Source organism: Eschrichtius robustus, chromosome 5, assembly GCF_028021215.1.
Source record: "Eschrichtius robustus isolate mEscRob2 chromosome 5, mEscRob2.pri, whole genome shotgun sequence".
NCBI classification, from domain to species: Eukaryota; Metazoa; Chordata; class Mammalia; order Artiodactyla; family Eschrichtiidae; genus Eschrichtius; species Eschrichtius robustus.
In genome coordinates, this window is record NC_090828.1 from 77,691,213 (window position 1) to 77,712,070 (window position 20,858).

A 20,858-nucleotide genomic window follows, 5' to 3' on the forward strand; every position below is an offset into this window, starting at 1 on the left:
CCCAGGTCAACCCTCATCCCCAGGACTATCACCCATTCCCCAACTTGGGAAACCTGGGTAGATTAGGTAGACTCTTTTTTCAGGGTCCACAAATAACATCCATGTTGTTAAACCCAGAGGTAAATTTTTGATCATCATTTCATTTGACCTAACAAGAAACACTTTTTCCAGCTTTATTGAGATATAATTGACATGTCAAATTTTGTAAATTCACTGTGCACATGTTGATTACATATATATTGCAAAATGATTACAACAGTAAGATTAATTAACACATCTATTAACACATCACTTCACATAGTTATTTCTTTTAAGAAGTACTTTTAAGAACTTTTAAGCTCTCTTAGCAACTCTCAAATATACAATACAGTATTGTTAACTATAGTCACCATGCTGTACATTAGATCCCCAGAATTTATTCATCTTATAACTGGAAGTTTGAACCCTTTGACAACCTTCATCCTTTACCTTACCCCCTCTCCTGCCCTCTGGCAATCACCAATCTACTCTATGTTTCTATGAGTTTATTTTTTAAGAGTCTACCTATACGTGAGATCATGCATTATCTGTCTTTCTCTGATTTATTTCACTTAGCATTGTGCCCTCAAGGTTTATCCATGTTGTTGCAAATGGCAGGATTTCCTTCTTTTTACTGCTGAATAATATCCCATTGTATATATATGCCACATTTTCTTTATCTATTCACCCATCCATGGACACTTAGGTTGTTTCCATGTATTGACTATTGTAAATAATGCTGCAATAAACATGGGGGTGCAGATATCTCTTCGAGATAGTGATTTTATTTCCCTTGGATATATACCCAGAAGTGCGATTGCTGAATCATATAGTAGTTCTATTTTTAATCGTTTGTGTACCCTCATACTGTTTTTCATAGTGGCTATACCAATTTACATTCCCACTAATAGCCTACAAGAATTCCCATTTATTTCATCTTCACCAGCATTTGTCTCTTATTTTTTTGACAATAGCCATCCTACCAGATGTGAGGTGATATCTCATTGTGGTTTTGATTTGCATTTCCCTGAGGGTTAAGTGATGTTGAACACCTTGTCATGTACCTGTTGGCCACTTGTAAATCTTCTTTGGAAAAAAAATATGTTCAGGTCCTTTGCCCATCTTTTAAATCAGGATATATGTTTATTTATTTATTTATTTATTTTTTTGCTATTGAGTTGTATGGGTTCCTTATATATTTTGAATATTAACCCTTATCAGATATATGGTTTGCAAATATTTCTCCTATTCTGTAGGTTGCCTTTTCATTTTGTTGATTGTTTCTGTTGCTGTGCAGAAGCTGTTGGTTTGATGCAGTCCTACATGTTTATTCTTGTATTTGTTGCTTGTACTTTTGGTGTCATATCCCAAAAGTCATTGCCAAGACTGATGTCAAGGAGCTTTTTCCTATGATTTCTTCTAGAAGTTTTACAGTTTCAGGTTTTACATTTAATCCATTTCTAGTCATTTTTTGTGAGTGGTATAATATAGGGGGCCAGTTTCATTATTTTTCACGTAAATATCCAGTTTTCCCAGCACCGTTTAATGAAGAGACCATCCTTTCCTCATTGAGTATTCTTGGCTCCCCTGTCAAATATTTTTTGACCATTTATGTATGGGTTTATTTCTGGGCTCTCAATTCTGTTCTATTGTCCTATGTGTCTGTTTTTATGCCAGTACTATACTGTTTTGATTACTATAGCTTTGTAATCAGGAAGTATGAAATCTCCAGCTTTGTTCTTCTTTCTCAAGATTGTTTTGGCAATTGGGATATTTTGTCATTCCATATGAATTTAGGAACTGTTTTATCTATTTCCATAGAAAATGACTTTGGAATTTGACCTACCAGAACCATTTGACATAACTGACTATTCCTCCTTGCAACACCATTTTGTTTGGTTCTCAGGATCTCCCACTGTCCTACATATTTTACTACTACTGTGGCCTCTCCTTTTGAGGCTCCATTGCTGATTCTTCCTCATCTCCATAACCATTATGTAGTGCTGCACCCCAGTGCTCTGGCTTCATGCTTCTCTTCTCTATCTATGCTCACTAACTTGATGATTCAGTCAATTCATGCCTTTAATTATCATCTATATGCTAATGACTCCAAAACTTACATCTGCAGCCGACAGTTATGCCCTGATCTACAGATTTCTATGTCCAGCTACCTATCCAAGGTTTATACTCTGACATAGAATGGACATCACAAATTTAATGTGTCCTAAACCGAATTCCTGATATCCCTCTCACAAACTTCCTTATCTCAGTAAATGGAAACTGCATTTTTCCAGTTGTTCAGCACCCCAAATTTTAAGTTATCTTTGATTGCTTTCTTTTTCTCATATCTGACATTTGTCAGTGAACACTGTCAGCACAAACTTTAACAAACATTTAGAATTTTACTCCTCCTTACCACCCCCATTGCTACTCCCTTGGTTCAAGCCATAATCACATCTCATCTGTATTAAACAGTCCCCTACCCTGTCTCCTTCCCTCAGTTATTGCCTTCCTTAATCCTTTCTTTGCCTCCTCACAGACTATTCACAACACTGAAGCCAGCACGTTGTTTTATGATACTAGTCATATCTCATTACTCTTCTACCCAAATGCTCTATTGGCTCCTGGGATAAACATGAAGATGCACCACCAGGATCCCATTTAATGAGGAAATTGTTGCCCACATGTAGAGAGTGTGGTCAGAAGGCAGCTTCAAGTTGTCACTCCCTCAGGATCTGCTTCAACTTCACCTGCATCCAATGACTAAGCAAAGCAGGGTCATTTTGGCCTGATGTGGGACAACTCTGATGGACCATATTTGCTCTGGAGACCCTAACTGGGTTGGTCAAGGTTTTGTTGAGCCTGCATCACCATTTGATTTCTCCATTTAAAATTGTAACATCTCCCCCAGCAGTCCTCTCTAAACCACCTCAGTTTTATTTTTCTCCATAATATTTATCATTATCTGACATATCTTCTAATCTACAGATTTAATCTGTAATCCCCTTCCACCCCCAACTACAGTATATTCTCCAGAAAGGCAGTAACTTTTTGCTCACTGCCGTATCCCTAGTGCCTAGAAAATTTAGAAAATTGCTAAACCTGGTAGTCACTCAATAAATATTTGTTAAATAGGTTGAAAAATTAGATAATTTATTCAATTATATAACAATCATTGTTCCATATATTCAATGATAATGTTAATTGTCATTGAAGATAAAGAATTATAAATTGCATAAAGTTGAGCATTACCAATGATAGAAGTATTTGGAGACTAGCTTGGATGTAGATAAGGTTCATTACATGTACTAGGCATTCATGAAATACCTATTTTTAGTGATGGTAATAGTGACGGGCATTACAGTAGTACCTACTGAATGTCCCAAGGACCAGTGAACACTGCTCTGCAGATCTTAATGGCTAAATCAAAAGTTAAGAGACCAATCAGTTACCAAGACTGCTTTTATATATTGTCAGCATGCAAATATGTATGGAAATAACTGCCCAAAATAAACTTATATATAATTTTGCTGCTAGCTAGTTGGCATCTTGTAGAGCCAGGCTCTCAAATGGTATTCTAAGAAACAAGGAGCAGAAAAGGAATGACCTCCATGTCTTTCAGTCAAGATCCTTCTCTCTGGCATAAGACCAGGTGCCCATTTGGACCTATCCCATGAAATCTCTTAAAGATGCTGTGGTCTTTTAGAGGTCAGGCCTTTATTCAATCAGAAGAAGACTGAGCTAGAAAGGTCTTGTAAAACCAAGGTTGGAGAGAAGAAGGAGGTTATAAAAAAGATATAAAAAAATGTCTAGTCAGATGCTGCCAGATATTTTAGTCTTTCTTATTTTTAGTATGGTTTTCAGCAAAGTCCTGTTAAGAAATGATAGCCATCCCACCAAATAGGAACTTGCTATGTAACTAATGACCCCAGAACTGAGTGTTTTCAAACAACTACTATTTATTTGCTCAAGATTCCATGGATAGGCAATTAGGACTGGGCTCTTCATGGATAGTTTGTCTCTGCTGATCTCATTTTTGTATTTGGGCCACCAGCTAAGAGAGCTGGGATGGCTGGGAAAGCTAAGGCTATTCCCCACATGTTCTCTCTTTCTTATGCTTGGTCACATGCCTGTAGTTTTCCAAGAAAACAAGAGTGAAAGCACAGTTCTCCTGAGGCCCATCAATATCTCACACATCAATTTCTGTCAATTCTACTGGACAAGGCAAGCCAAGAGACCATTCCAGTTTCAAGGAGTGGGGAAATAGACTCCACCTCTTGAGCTGAGGAATTGCAAAGAACGTATTTGTATTTTCATTCTACCATTGACCTATATAATGAAACTGGGTCCTTTAAATCAGAATTAAAGAATATAGGTAAAGTCTTCCTGTATTTTGTTCGTAGGTCTCCAGCTGTTGAGGCATCTAGCACTTGATATACTTTTACTTTTTGTATTTTTATTGATATATAATTCACATATCATAAAATTCACCATTTTAAGGTGTGCAATTCAGTGGTTATTAATATCTTCACAGAGTTCCACAACCATCATCATGATCTAATTCCAGAAGATTTTTATTACCCAAAAAATGAAACCTATGCCCATTAGCAGTCATTCCACATTCTCCCCTTCCCACAGCCCCTGGCAACCATTAAACTATTCTCTGTCTCTAAGGATTTGCCTTTTCTGGATTTTATATAAATTAAATCGTATATGTGGCCTTTTGTGTCTAGCTTACCACAATGTTTTCAAAGTTCATCCATATTGTAGGATGTATCAGTATTTTATTCCTTTCTTTGGCTGAATAATATTCTATTGTATTAATATAAAGATTTTGTTCATCCATTCATCAATTGATGGACATTTGGGTTGTTTCCACTTTGGGATAATTATGATTACGCTGTTATGGACACATTTGCCTACAAATTTTTATATGAACATATGTTTTCAATTCTCTGGAGTATACATAGGAAGTGGGATTGTTGGGTCTTGCTATACTGTAATACTCAGTAGTTTTTCCTAGATGGATGCTTGATTGAGGCATACCAATGTGTTTTATACATTCTTATAGATACTGAGATGAGAACAAAAGTCCATGTTGATATATGTTTCTAGTACGGGCCCTTATCCCAGCAAGTTCAAATTCACTAGTGTGATCCAAGGTAATTAGCACAGGACAATCCACCAGAGGAAGAAGCCAGAGGACAGTGATCTCTGTTCCCATGACTCTCAATCCTCTGCATACTCCACCTCTCACATATGTATATATTACAATAAACAAGGTATCTCCCTTACTGTCTTTGGTGTTATTAATATACCTCATCAACTGAGGTCATTGATATCCCCTATTGTTTGGAGGCACACACTTTGCTTAACATCAACCTATAGTGTCAGGTCTTATTATTTCTCTTATCATTGTCAAATCAAGGTGCTTTATAACATTGCTACCTAGGTATGATCCACAGAGCAGTAGGCACAGCACAGGCATTACCTGTGAGCTTCTTAGAAATGCAGAATGGCAGGCCCCACTCTAGATATACTTAATAGGAAAGTGCATTTGAACAAGATCCCTATGAATTTGCATGCACATCAAAGTTTGAGAAGCAATGCCATATAGCAATCTTAATTCATCGAGCTCCTATAGAAAAAAGAGCTAGAGGCTCAGTCTCCTAGTCAAAGTCTTCTGTGAGAATACAGACATTAAATACTATTATTACCAATAATACAGAGAATAATTACTGACTATCAACTATGCTTCAGTCACTATGCCATGTACTTTCCCAGCCTTTTGTTATTCCATCCTTATGGCAATCAACTACTTTTGCCCTGTTTTACAGATATCAAAATCAAGGCTCAGAGACCTCAAGCTTCTTGCCAGAAGCCACAGCTTTTAGAGAAAGAGCCAGCAGTCAAACTCCAGTTTATCTAATTCTAGAGCTCAAGCTCCTCGCCATTACCCTATCTTTCCCAGTAATTCCTGCAAATAGTATTTCCAGAGTCTAATTCATAAAAAGGAAGAAAAATAAGTAAGATCTTTCCATATAATTTCTAAACTTCCTTAACTAGTTACATGTGTTTTTACCTATTCATGAGGACTAAAGCGCTATAAAGGTAGGAATTTTTGTCCCTGTCACTGCCAGTATCTAGAATAGACCCTAACATGTATTAAGTCCTCACTAGACTTGTTGAATGAGCAAACAAATTTATGCATCAAAACCTCACCTATGGCTTATTAAAATGAGCAAAATTTCATCTTTACTTATTTCTTTTCCAATTTTTCAGCCTTCGACTTTACCTGTAACATGAATGCAAATGGCTGTTTTGTTGTGGCACTGATGCATTTATCCTCTATGAAAACAGAAGTAATATGGTGTTGTACATAGGCAGTAACTCCTCACCATGCCGTCTTATCGCAGAGAATGTTGACACAGTACAACCTTGAAGGAGCTGTATTGTGGCTGAAAATATATCTTGTCAGTTGTTGTTTTCTTAGAAAACATCAATGTGTAAATGTCAGTCTGGACCTGGCACATTGGTGCATTTTGCAAGAACTGAAAATGTGCAGCATACTGGTGGTACAATATGCACTGGGAGAAGTTATGATGTATTACCCAAGGGACTAATAGTGCAGGAAATTTTTGAAACCAGACATTCTACTTCATCCATCTTACACATGATTATTTTACAGTGGGATCACTTGTTATTCACCTCCATTTCATTAGGTAACCAAATTACATGCCAAGCTAGCTTTATAAATAGAACCCTGAATAGGTGGGCCATAGCCCAAGGAAAACAAGAGAATAAATTTATTTATGTAATCTCATCTTTTAGAGCAGAAGTTGTCTTTTCCATTTATACATATGGGAACTGCCAGAATTAGTCCGAGAGAGGTAGGAAAGGGTGCAATTACTCAAAAATACTTAGGAAAACACAGAAGACCTTCAGTATTTCTTTAATATAATAAAAGGAGATAAATCTATATCAGACATGCTGGAAATTTCATTATGGTTATCTAGGCAATATACACACTGATTTATTGACAAGGCTATTTTGTATCTAATGCTAATATCAAATTTGATCTGCACACAAGTCATTGGCATTAATGAGACTATCTCATTTGGCCATGGATGGTGAATGGCTAAGTAGGTAATGAGATGAAGGTGAGCATATAATCTTTTTTGACACCTGACAAGAAGGGCACACCTGCACAGCCAAAGGGTAGATGTTCTAATTAGTCCTTTCATAGAATTCTACAAACTTGCGTCCAAAACTTCAAAAGCAAAATTTTCTTATATTTCAGTAGGGAAACTCACCTACATGATGTGTGAGGCCAAGTGCAAAGTGAAAGTGTGGAGCTTCCTATTCAAAAATGCAGAGGTCGAGGTAGGGGAGAGAATGCCGTTAAAGGCATTTAAATATAAGGCTTTTTCCTTTCTCCTGCAGTCTCTCTTCCAATTTGTCATGCTGTTGTTATATTTTCTGCTTAATTTCACTCTTAGTAAAGAATATTAAGATTTTTAATTATTAGCATGATTTTACCATTCATCCTTATGTGATGAAATGCCAGTTTTTTTAATTTAAGTTTTCTTATTGAAATATAGTTGATTGACAACGTTGCACTAATTTCTGTTGTACAGCAAAATGACTCAGTTATACACATATATACATTCTTTTTCTATATTCTTTTCAGTTATGGCTTATCCCAGGAGACTGGATATAGTCCCCTGGGCTATACAGTAGGACCTTGTTGTTTATCCACTCTAAATTTAACAGTTTGAGGAAATGCCGGTTTTAAATGCAATTAACAGAGCATTTAACTCATACGAGGAATGACTGAAATTAAGACTAATTTTGTGGCTTATTCCTTGAGAGTACCTGGAGCTGACCAGAAGAGACCTTAAGACAGTTTCAGGAAGATAGTATCCCCCAAGGCGAACTTGAATACTCATGGGGCAAGTGCAGATCCCCACAGCTGCCAGGGACTCAGCTCACACCCCAGGGCTAACACGTTGGGACCCGACCACAGCTGGGCTCTGCTTCCTGCCAGCCACCACACTGATAAGCCCTGCCTTGGCCAGGGTGGGGAAGTCGAGTCAGGCATATGCTCTCCCCAAGTGCTGCCGCTCCAATCCATCACAGCCAAGGCCATCACAACATCAGTGCTGAGTACCCGAGTACCGGGTCGGGTGGAGGAGAGGCTGCCGTGGTGACGCCGGGCCAGGGTGGGGATGGCTGCTACCGTGATGCAGATGCAGGGTCATTACCCCAGCCCTTGTTACAGCCATATCCAGGCCCTCTCTGTAGGGCAGGGTGGCAGCAGTGACTGGGTGGGGTAAAGAGGAGAAGGCCGGATGGTGTCCAGGGTTCCAGAGCATGGAGAAGTGAGCAACCTGGAACTCATCCCTGGGGGCTTAGGCACTGCACGGGTCCACACCCATGAAACAGCTCTGCTTACTAACGCATCGTTTCCAGCCTGGGCAGGGACTGCTGTTTGCCCTCTGATATCCATTCTCCCCTTCTTCTACAGTTACAGACCCCTCGACTTTTAGCTGGGCAGAAGGACACCTAGGGTAAAGCAGGCATTTTTCCAGTCAGCCTTGCAGATAATTATGCAGTGTGACTAAGTCATGGCTAATGATGTGTGAATGGAATCAGTATCTGCAAGGGCCATACTTCAGGGATGACTGAGCAGGAAGCTCAAAGGACTTGAGTTTCTCAGGATTTCATGCCACAAAGACACCTCACCAGCTGTGGACTGCCCACCACCAATCTTAAGGAAAAGAGATAGAGATGTCTAACTTAAACATTTAAGCCTTTCTTTTCTGGATCTCTTTCTCACAGACAAACTGTAATCCCAAGCATAGCATAAAAGATATAGTCTGCTTTTTATGCTACTGCGCTCACCACTGACCCCTGTTGGGAAGATAACATCTAACCGTTAAGACCTCTTCCCTCCTCTACCCCTGCCTTATCAATGTCTTTCTTTAAGCTATTTGAGAAGGATATTCTTCAATGTTCGCATTTTGCCATAGCTTTATCTTACCTTATATGACTCAACAGGATTGTAATTGCTCTTATTAAGATTCGATTCCTTTCCTGAAAAGAAGTAGCAATGCTGACCATTTAGGAGTAACTACATATTCCAGTCTCCACTATTATAGAGAAATTGAGTTTCAGCTACAGAACACTTCGTTCTTGTAACCCAGTAGAAATTGTTTAGGAAATTTTTCCAAAGTCAATCCTAAATAAATAATGAGAAACCTCACTTGAATCATGGGTTGCTATCTAAACTGGACAATAATTTCTGTTAATTTCCCTCATTCAGGCTTTTTCTTCAGTGAGCTTGGGAAACAAATTAAAGTGACTCTCCACTCTGGAAGTTATAAGGAAACAGAACTAGCAAACTGACAGGTTTTCAAGTATCCAAGTGATTAAAATAACTTCCTGACTTAAGTGAAACCAATAAAGAGTTTATGCAATGTTTATATTATGTCCAACCTGCTAAGAATGGTTGTAAATGTTCAAGTGCCCACAGACTTATGAATTGTTAGCAAGGGGAAGAGATCAAAAAGCAATGGAAGAGAGAGAGGGCCACAAACTAGAATTACTTTCCCCTGGATATTGGGGATTTAGGGAACTCTAATATTAATCATCAGCATTTATTAATTAAATTCAAACATGAACCCCATATTCAGTATATATTTCTTAAATCATACTGTGCCAAAACTAACTTCTTTACAGAAATCATACATTTCTGTATTTATTTTTTTCATCTTTCTCTCTCTATTGCGCATATGATCAATCACCAGGCAGAGGACGATAAACCTCTGAATATTTATGTGGAGCACAGGAAAGGACCCTGCTGTGAGCTATTAGCTCAGTGGATGACGTGTGCTCTCAGTTGGAAGCTGAAGGGATGGGAAAGGCACGGTTGCAGCCCTTTATAAGAGGCACATAAAAAGCACCTGTTTGCCTGCTTCATTAAACTTCCCCTAATGAACGCCTCCAGGGAGTAGAACCAGGAAACTTCTTTCCTTTCCTGCTATAAATAGAGAAAGGTATTTAAAAGTTCTCATTTAAATGTGAGTACTGTCATCTGTAACAATTTGCAAGAATGTAATACTCTTCAGGAATATAAATGAGCCAGTACTTGCATGTATTCACGATGATGACAGACAGGAGGAAGGTGATTCCTTGTACTGTATTGAAAATTTTGTTCTTCGAGAAGATCAGAGTCACAGATGTTTTAAGCTTTCTCTGCCTAACTACTGCTCAACAACTACAATACAACAAAACAACTCAGTTCAGCTACTACATCCTCTAAGAAACTTTCTTAAGCATCTCACCTCCCTAACACACATAAGCACACCTCCATTAAGAATACAGAATGTGTATTTTTTAAATTAAGGCACTTATTACCCTGTAATATTATCATTGATTCACTTTTTGCCTCTCTCAGGCAAAGACAATGTCTCATTTTACACTGAGTCTCCAGCCCTTCACCCTCCGAATGTTTCTGCCACAGAGCATGCACTCATTAATAAAGTGTCGGTTGGTGCAATAAACACAAGAAGCACTGTCTCCCTTCAGCTTCTGTGAGATTGTGCGTTAGCCTCTGGCCACACCATCTCAGTCACCTTGGTAGTCAGTCTCCTTTCCTTCCGTTCAATTCTTAACTGAATTCTTAGATGTGGGCACTGCCAAGCATCCACCTTCACCTCTCTAGCCTTTTCACTCAACAATTATTCTTGGGGGACCTCATCTACAGACTTGTTTTAAAGCAGAGGCTTCCAAATTGCAATATTCAAGGCAATCAATGGAGTGTGGAAAGAAAATATCAGAACTTCTATCTATGGATATTTTTCAATCTCAGTCTTTTATAATTTCTATTTATAATGTGCATTGCACACAAAATGTATAGGTATTTAAGTCATGATAAACATATATAAAGTTGGATGCAAGCTCAGAATTTCATTGGATATGTATTTTTATTGATGAGGTGGTAAATATGCAAAATAAAAAATATATCTGCTGCCTCCCCAGTGGGGTACAAGTCATAACCTTTCTCATCAAATCTGTTCCTCTTGATCACTTCCCCAACTTGGCAAATGACACCAGTATTCACCAGCCACTCAAGACAGAGGGCACACTCCTCTGGCACAATCACCCACTTGCCGAAGAATCTATCCTACAAACAGATGTGAACACTTTTTTCCTATGAACAGATTCTGACAGCCGCCCATTCTGACAGCTACAGCCTTATTCAGGCTCTTGCCTTGTGGTAGGGACAGTGTTCAACAGAGTCCAGAGTGCTCTTTGGAAAACCCAACTATGAACCATTTAAAAATACTTCAGTGATCACCCCCAAGTTTCCAAGGCCAAGTTTAGTGTTCATCTTCATGTCCTGCCAGCTCCTGCAGCCTCATCTCTTCCTCTCATGTACCCAGAGATAACCAGCTGTGGTTCCTTGAACACAGGAGACATTACACACCTCTAAGCATCCATACACACTGATTTCTCTTACTGGATTATCTTTTCCCTACTGTGCCTACTAAATCCTACACTTCTTCAAAAGGCAGCTCAATATTCACCTCCAATGTTATACACCAATTACCTCTCAAAGCTGGAAAAAAAGGTGTGTGTAGTGATTTTCCAGTCAGATGTAGTTAGTTTTTAACTAAATGCATATAGCACTGTAGGCAAAATAATGTCAAAGCCTTAATTACACTGTTTCATAAGTATGTATTTATTCATAGGTTATTATATATAATGTCTTTTACAGTTTAATATGTTTTACTTTACATTCTTTTATAAGTGTGTCTTACTTGCACAATTTTGTAATTATATATATTATCTTTGGACTAAAACCTTTATCTCATTGTTAAAATTCCTGATTTACATGTCTGTGTGTCTTCCCACCAAAGTGTAAGTACTTTAAGAGTAGAAATCATCATTTATTTCATAATAAAGAGTTCTATACTATTAGATGCTCAGTGTATATTAATTGAATAAACAAATGACAAACTAAATTGGAAAGGATTATCATAGTCAAAAAGAAAAATAAGCATTTTTCACAGAACTAGAACAAAAATTTTTACAATTTGCATGTAAACACAAAAGACCCCAAATAGCCAAAGCAATCTTGAGAACGAAAAACGGAGCTGGAGGAATCAGGCTCCCTGACTTCAGACTATACTACAAAGCTACAGTAGTCAAGAGAGTATGGTACTGGCACAAAAACAGAAATATAGATCAATGGAACAGGACAGAAAGCCCAGAGATAAACCCACACACATATGGTCACCTAATCTATGACAAAGGAGGCAAAAATATACAATGGAGAAAAGACAGCCTCTTCAATAAGTGGTGCTGGGAAAACTGGTCAGCTATATGTAAAAGAATGAAATTAGAACACTCCCTAATACCATATACAAAAATAAATTCAAAATGGATTAAAGACCTAAATGTAAGGCCAGACACTATAAAACTCTTAGAAGAAAACATAGGCAGAACACTCTATGACATAAATCATAGCAAGATCCTTTTTGACCCACCTCCTAGAGAAATGGAAATAAAAACAAAAATAAACAAATGGGACCTAATGAAACTTAAAAGCTTTTGCACAGCAAAGGAAACCATAAACAAGACGAAAAGACAACCCTCAGACTAAGAGAAAGTATTTGGAAATGAAGCAACTGACAAAGGATTAATCTCCAAAATATACAAGCAGCTCATATAGCTCAATATCAAAAAAACAAACAACCCAATCAAAAAATAGTCGGGAGACCTAAATAGCCATTTCTCTGAAGAAGACATACAGATGGCCAACAAACACATGAAAAGCTGCTCAACATCACTAATTATTAGAGAAATGCAAACCAAAACCACAATGAGGTATCACCTCACACCAGTGAGAATGGCCATCATCAAAAAATCTACAGACAATAAATGCTGGAGAGGGTGTGGAGAAAAGGGAACCCTCTTGCACTGTTGGTGGGAATGTAAGTTGATACAGTCACTATGGAAAACAGTATGGAGGTTCCTTAAAAAACTAAAAATAGAACTACCATATGACCCAGCAATCCCACTGCTGGGCATATACCCAGAGAAAACCAGAATTCAAAAAAACACATGCACCCTGATGTTCATAGCAGCACTATTTACAATAGCCAGGACATGGAAGCAACCTAAGTGTCCATCGACAGACAAATGGATAAAGAAGATGTGGTACATATATATATTAGAATATTACTCAGCCATAAAAAGGAATGAAATTGGGTCATTTGTAGAGACATGGATGGACCTAGAGAGTGTCATACAGAGTGAAGTAAGTCAGAAAGAGAAAAGCAAATATCATATAATAACGCATATATGTGCAATCTAGAAAAATGGTAGAGATGACCTTATTTGCAAAGCAGAAATAGAGACACAGACGTAGAGAACAAATGTATGGATACCAAGGGGAAAGGGGTGGGGTGGGAGGAATTGGGAGACTGGAATTGACACATACACATTATTGCTACTACGTATAAACAACTGATGGGAACATACTGTATAGCACAGGGAACTCTACCTAATGCACTGTGGTAACCTAAATGGGAGGGAAGTCCAAAAGGGAGGGGATATCTGTATGTGTCTGGCTAATTCATTTTGTTGTGCAGTGGAGACTAACACAACATTGTAAAACAACCATACTCCAATAAAAAAATAATAAAAAATAGAGAGAGAGAGAAAAAAAAAGGAGAATGTTTTAGAAGAAAAAGAGTCAGACTAGACTCTGGATCTACAGGTGCCTTAGTAAAAGAAAAAGAGAGATAAGCAGAGTGGAAGCTGGTTCCACTCCTCTATCACACAGGGCTCAGAAGTTTACCTAAGGCTGAAGCTAGAGACACAGATATGGAGAGGCAAGAACACCCAGAATAATAAATATCGGAACTGGTAAACATATTCTTTCAGGGAATATTGTGAGTTTGGAGAAAAAAGGAATATATCTAAACTAATTAATAGGTGAGAGTAACAATTTTTTCAGCTTCTCAATTGAAAAAAATGGGCTTTAGAGTTTATTTACAATATTATCATAGGGGCTTCCCTGGTGGCGCAGTGGTTGAGAATCTGCCTGCCAATGCAGGGGACACGGGTTCGAGCCCTGGTCTGGGAAGATCCCACACGCCATGGAGCAACTAGGCCCGTGAGCCACAACTACTGAGCCTGCGCGTCTGGATCCTGTGCCCCGCAACAAGAGAGGCCGCGATAGTGAAAGGCCGGTGCACCGCGATGAAGAGTGGCCCCCGCTTGCCGCAACTAAAGAAAGCCCTCGCACGAAACGAAGACCCAACACAGCCAAAAATAAATTAATTAATTAAAAAAAAAAAAAGTCTTTTAAAAAAAAAATATTATCATAAATCTAGATGTTTTTATTGCTTCTATTATTTATGGTTAAAATTATTTGATAGCCTATGTATTAAGAGTTAATGCAAACATGGTAATGGAAATAGTATGCAGAAAATTTTAAATATAAAATTTATTAATCAAACATTTTGGTTTTATTAAAAATGCTTTCAAACTCTACAACTGTAGTTTGATAACAGTTTGCTAATTAAAGATACATATATAAAAATGTGAAAAAAATAAGAAGCAAATATCTGTTTTGTTCAATTTAAAAATTGATATTCTTTATGCCCTCAGACTATATAAACTTAAGCAGGGAACTTAAATTTTATGCTGTAAATTTTCCATTAGAAAAATTATCTAATAGTGTTTATCATCCACTTTACATAGTGTTCCTGCATAAATTAATTAGACTGCTTTAAGAAATGCTTGGAGCTCCATCGTAGGAAGCACTATGCACTGAGATACCTATCTATACCAAATACTCTTTGCAAGTACCCTTTATATGGTGATTTTTAGATATATTTCCTAAACGTCACTGTCCTCCTTTAAAAGAAAATAAGCACATTTAAGAGTATAAAACAGGATTATAATTAAATCTGTTGTATACCAAAAGGAAAGTTTTGAAGCTATAATGGATGTCATAAAAATCCACTGACAAAATGTGCAGTTTAAAAGCAATTTCCATTTAATTATCTCAATGAGCTCATATTTATCAATAAAATAACCTATTTGTGATTTACATAATATCTCATGGTCTCTTCTGTCCACATACTTTTGTCTACAGCCAGGGAATTACTCAGATTTGATGATTATATTCTAGTAATTCCCATCAAGATAATAACGTGCCACTAAAAGTGCTCTTAAACTGTTTTGGAAATTATCAAAATAGAAGAGAAAATGTCTTTAAAATGAGTCTTTAATAAGAGAAATGAAAAGCAGTAGGGTAGCAGTACCAGGAAATGGGAAAAGTCACTATGCTAGCCCTTCAGTGTTTACTTTTATTTCTCAAGCATCAAGATGAAACCCATCCTTGGAACCACTAATGAGTTCTCCTTCTCTTACCACAGAGTAAAAAAAGAAAAGAAGCATTACTGAGGACAGACTGAGTTCAGACTCCTTCATATTGCATTTTTGTATAAATCCTTAGATCCTCAACGAAGCTAACAATCCCTAAAGTTTTGAGAGCTCAAATTAAGCTTGAAAAAAGATCTTCATTCTTTAGTCACCAGAAAATTTTGGAGAATTATAAGGTTCAATGACTCTCCTGAGGTCACTAAATTCAGCCACTAATCTTTCCAACAAATCAGCAACTCAACCTGTCTGGATTGCTTAGTGTGCATCTTATCTTTATGATCCCTGGAGAGAAAGATGCAACAATTATCCATTCCTTAGGTGACTTACTGCCTAAAATAAAAGTCACTATACCTAACAAAATAATTAATATAAATGATAGCTCAAATTCATTGTTACATATCATTTTTTAAATGAGTGAGTTTTTTTTTCTGGTGATACAGGTGGGTGTCCAGCTCATACTTACATCATCATATGTTTACGTATTCAATTTAGCATCTGCTGCTTTTGCAGCCCAACAAGGAGAGAGGCTAAAGATTGACCACATCTGCAGTTATTAATAGCCACAAAAGCAGTCATGCTCTAAAAAGCAAAGATCTTCAGGCCACATTATGTGATGCTGGGATGCTAGTCATCATTTATGATAGATCCAGAACACTCTAGGTATTCTAGATTCATCTAAGAAATAATACAAAAGTGCTAAAATAAACCCAGAGCGACTAAATGTAATAGATTATGTCAGTGCCTTGTCATTTCGTTTTCTAACTACCACAACTTTAGCTTCTGACAGTGGCATTCTATTTGTGGCATAAGGTGGGGGAAAAATCGGTTTTAGAACTTTTGTCACAGACATATTTCCCATTCAAGCCTATTGCTGTATAATTTATAGCAAGAAAGAGCTGGCAATAGAATGGCTTGATTTTACAATTAATTGAAAAAGAAACTTTATGTGAATAAACCCTTCAAGATAAGGTACTTGGAACAACCTGGGAAGAGAGCAACGAACTCATGAAACAGTAATAAAACAGTACTTCTGACCAGCAGGTGGCGCTGCAATCCACCATTGTTAGCCATTGGAGATTTATGAACTACTTTCACGATCCTGTTTACTTACGTCTACTTTCCTATTTGAATTTTTCCTATCTTTTTAACTTGGGGCATTATGTCATGCTGTGCCCAATTTTTTTCCAAATAAGCAAAGAACTCAAAGGAAATTGTTAAACCTCCAGGACTGATCGATTAACTCTGCTAACAAAGTCAACTGTCAATATTTTATAATAAACATGTTATCAGCCCTGTGGGTTAGTAGGCAAAGCCACTTAAACTTTGGAAAATATCTATTTTACAGTTCATAAAAAGAATCCTATTTAGATGTTAACATGCATGAACTAGCACCACTTCAGTGTAAAGTTAGGTTAAATGGGTAGCTAACAATCATAGGAGCCTGGGACACAATAGACTCACTCATTAACTCCTAAGTATATGCCTTAGGGACACTTATAGATGTAAGCAATTTAACATGTATAGAATGACATAATTAACAGAAAATTAAGGAACATAAGTCATTTAGTCCAAGGATCAAAATGATCTGGCTAACATATGAATATTATGCACCCTTATGTGTCTAAGGCAGAAATCAATAACCAATTATAGCACTGTATTGTGCTGAGCTAAATCAAGCCTCTTTTTTTCAATACAGTTCTTAATTAAGATGAAATCAATTTGTCATCCCTAGGATTGATAAGAAAAACAAGGCCCAGAGTGATATCACCAAAATGGCAACATAAGAGACCCCAGTCTTCATCTCCTGACAAAGATCAATAATTAGACAGCTATCCAAGAACAAAAACAGCTCTGGGAGAGCTCTGGAGTCCACTTAAGGAACTATAGCAATGTGGTGGAACAAAAAGCCTGAGAACAACTGTACAAGAAGAGAAGGAAGACAGCTTAATTTTGCCTGCATCATCCAATCCCCAGGCTGGCACTGCTCAGTGCCATCAGGGAACTTCCCAGCTACAAAGTGTTCCCCTCACCAGGAAAACAAGAGCAGGGAGAGTGACCAGCTCCCATAGCCTTTCAGGGCACTGCACAAAGCTCCTGCCTCCACCTAGACTGGCAAAACCGAGACAAAAAGGGACAAACACGAATGAGGAAGAAAAGCAGGAGCTACCAGTAGCAGCCACACAGCAGGAACAATCATGGTTCACAGTGACCTGCTCTACAGATACACCCAGCAGCTTTCAACACCGAAGAAACCAATGACCAGCAGCCTCCATGACCCTTTGCAGATTTCACTAGTTTTCACCCCACAGGTGTTCACATTCACTAAGAACAGCCACCCGAGTCCCTCCCCACCCCCACCACTACCACTGGAGCCCAGGAGCTGAACTGACAGCTAGTCCAGACTTCTGTGGCTATGTGAATGCAAGACGCCAGCCTAGACACCTCTGGCTGACCCCCATCACCATGCTTGGGGCTAGCCCTTGAAAGTACTTGTATGCCAAAGTCCTGACACCCATCACTGGTCTCCACTGCATGCCATTGCCCAAGGGGAGATTGTGCAACCATGGGAGATTGCACCAATAGCCAGGACCAGTGCAGCTACCTGTGGGCCCAGATCAGTCTCTGTCTTCTGTCACTGGCTTGCACCACTGTGCTCACCTGCAGCTAGTCCCTGCCGCTGTGCATCTGCACACCTTCAGCCTGAACCCCATCACCAGCCTCCACTACCATGCATCCTTGGTGAGACCGAATAGCCACAGGACTGCACGCCAACAGCCAGGGCCCCTGCAGGTGCTTGTGAGTCCATGGTTGGCCCCAGCCCCTGCTATCTGCCCTGGCACACACCACTACATATGTGTCTGTCCCTGACATTACACAGGTACCTGCAGCAGGACCCCAGAGCTGGGTGTGTGCACACAACTGGCTCTAGTCTCAGAAGGAGAAAAGGGTAGAAAGCTTATTTAAAGAAATAATGGCTGAGAACTTCCCAAACCTAAAAAAAGATGTGGACATACAAGTACATGAAGGTTACCCCAAAATTTCAACTCAAAATGACCTTCTCTGAGACATTATAATAAAACTGTCTAAAATCAAAGACAAAGAGAGAATTTTAAATGCAGCAAGAGAAAAAAAATATCTTTTATACAAACGAACCCCCATAAGGCTATAAGCAGATTTCTCAGCAGAGAACTTGGTCAGCCAGGAGAGAGCAGGATGATATATTCAAGGTGGTAAAAGAAACTGCCAACCAAGAACACTTTACCCAGGAAAGTTGTCCTTCAGAAAGGAAGTGAGACAAAGACATTCCCAAACAAACAAAAGATGAAGGAGTTCATCATCACTAGACCTGACTTACAAAAAATGCTGAAAGAAGTTCTTCAAACCGAAATGAAAGGATGCTGATTAGTAACATGAAAACATATGAAAATATACAACACACTGGTAAGGGTAAGCACAGAGTCAGATTCAGAATAGTCTAACACTTGTAATATGGTAGTGTGTTAATTACTTAAATTTACTCTATGGGTTAAAGGACAAAGGTATTAAAATAGCTATAGCTACAATAATTTGTGAATAAAAAATAGAAAGATATAAATTGTGATATCAAAAATATAAAAGGAGGGAGTAAAAGGATAGAGTTTTTGTGTGCAACTGAAGTTAAATTGTTAGTGTAAAATAAACTCTTCTATCTGTAAGATGTGTTATGTAAGCCTATGATAACCACAAAGCAAAAACATACAGTATTTTTACAAAAGATTAAAAGAAGGGAATCAAAGTATACCACTATGGAAATACATAAATTCACAAAGGAATGCCCCAGAGGAAGAAAGTAACAAGGGAACTACAAAACAGCCAGAAAACAATTTAAAATATTGTTTAAGTTCCTACCTATCAATAATTACTGAAAATGTAAATGGATTGGATTCTCCAATCAAAAGGCATAGTGGATGAATGGATAAAAAAACAGCCCCCAACTATATGTAGCCTACAAGAGACTAACTTCAGCTTTAAGGACTTCATATGCTCAAAGTGAAGGGATGGAAAAAGATACTCCATGCAAGTAGAAACCAAAAGAGGGCTGGGGTATCAGACAAATAGACTTTAAGCCAAAAACAGAAACAAGAGACAGAGTCAATATATAATGATAAAGTGGTCAGTTCATTAAACATATATAATAATCAAAAATATATATACACCCAACACTGGAGCACCTAAATATATTAAGCAAATACTGATAGCTCTGAGGGGAGAAATAAACAATATAATAACAGTAGAGGGCTTCAATACCCCATTTGCATCAACAGATAGATCATCCAGTCAGAAAATCAACAAGAAAACATTAGAACTGAACTGTACTTTAGACCCAATAAACCTAATAGACATATACAGAACATTCTCTCTAACAGCTGCACCTGCCCATAATAAAGGCCATATATGATAAACCCACAGCTAAAATCATATTCAATGGTGAGAGGTTGAAAGCTTTTCCTCTAAGATAAGAAAGACAATAAGAGTACCCACTCTCACCTCTCCTACACAACATAGTTATGGCAGTCTAAGCCAAAGGAATCAGGCAAGAAAAAGAGATAAAAGGCATCCAAAGTGGAAAGAATTAAAATTGCCTTGGTTTGCAGATGATATGATCTTTTATCAAGAAAATACTAAAAACTCCACTAAAAACTGTTAGAACCAATAAACAAATTCATTGAAGTTGCAGGATACAAAATCAAAATACAGAAATCAGTTGTGTTTATATATGCTAACGTGGAAACATCTGAAAAAGAAACAAAGAAAACAATTCCATTCACAGTTGCATCAAAAATAATTTAAAATACTTAGGAATAAATTTAATCAAGGAGATGAAAGATCTGCACACTGAAAATGACAAGACTTTGATGAAAGAAATTAAAGAAGACACAAATAAATGGAAAGGTATTCCATGCTCATGAACTGGAAGAACTAATATTGTGAAAATCCATCTATAGATACAATGCAATCTCTATCACAATTCTAATGGCATTTTTTCACAGAAAAATGTATGCCATGTACCTTGATGAATAAAACTAAAATGGTGCTTTCCATCAAGAAGCATAGAGTGTAGACACTAAATAAGTAAACAGACAGGGTGAGTCTCATTATTATAAGAACTAAAAAGAAAGAACTATGAAAAAAAATAGGGGATATTTAGGTTGTTTAGTCAGAGAACATGTCTGAATCATGGAAGAAAAGAACTGAAAAATGAGAAAGAACCAACCTTAGCAAGAATACAAAATATGTGTGTTGGGCAGGGATCTGGAAACAGGACAGTCCATTCAAGAAAAAAACATGTGTGACTGCAGAACTATCAGGTTTTCTCATGGCTGTAGAAAAAATAC